The sequence below is a fragment of the Nelumbo nucifera genome, chromosome 6 (genome assembly GCF_055504915.1).
Source record: "Nelumbo nucifera cultivar China Antique chromosome 6, China Antique-T2T, whole genome shotgun sequence".
NCBI classification, from domain to species: domain Eukaryota; kingdom Viridiplantae; phylum Streptophyta; class Magnoliopsida; order Proteales; family Nelumbonaceae; genus Nelumbo; species Nelumbo nucifera.
In genome coordinates, this window is record NC_142654.1 from 56,117,253 (window position 1) to 56,118,031 (window position 779).

A 779-nucleotide genomic window follows, 5' to 3' on the forward strand; every position below is an offset into this window, starting at 1 on the left:
TTTTCTGTTCGAGGCTTTGAGCATTCACCGTAATTAATTGTTCGGTTGTTCCTGGTGCTGTCAAATGTTTTACCTTTTATGTTTCTTTTTTTTTTTGTTTTATTTTGCAGCTGTTAGATGCTAATTATTTAGAATGTGTTGAAACTCTGGTTCAAAAAATAAGAAAAATGGAGAGGCAGGATTTACAATAAATTCAAGTGTAAAACAAAATTATCTTGTTTCCGAGTAGAAATCTGAAAACTATTCTTATATTTTCTGGTCTAAAAAAAGGGGTTGAGCAATTGTGGTATAATTTGGTACTGGATTTGTTTCCCATCTATGTAAAATGCTTAGGAGGGCTGGATATCAGTCATGGGTGTCTGATCCCACTCCAGCTGCCTTCTGGTTCTTGCTATGGTTTAACTTTACATATATAATATAACCCAACGTTTTAAAAAACGACTTGGAAATGGAACCGCTGGCCACCGGTTTCTGGGTTGATGGACCGACTGTCCGGTTTGAATGGGCGGCCCGTTTTGACAAATAAATAAAAAAAATAAAAAAAAATAAAAAATAAAAAAAGTCAATAACTGTTGAATGGGTTAATGGGTCAACGGTTTGACCATATGGGTCAATGGGTTATTGATTTTTTTGATGGTTTCTGATCAAAATGGGTTTGGGATAAAATGGAACTGGTTGTCTAGGCCGAATGGTCCGACCGCCTGGGTTAATGACGGTTGTAAAACCTTGATATAACCCATCGCTATATGTGATTGTAAAAGTATAGCCTGGTGCACGAC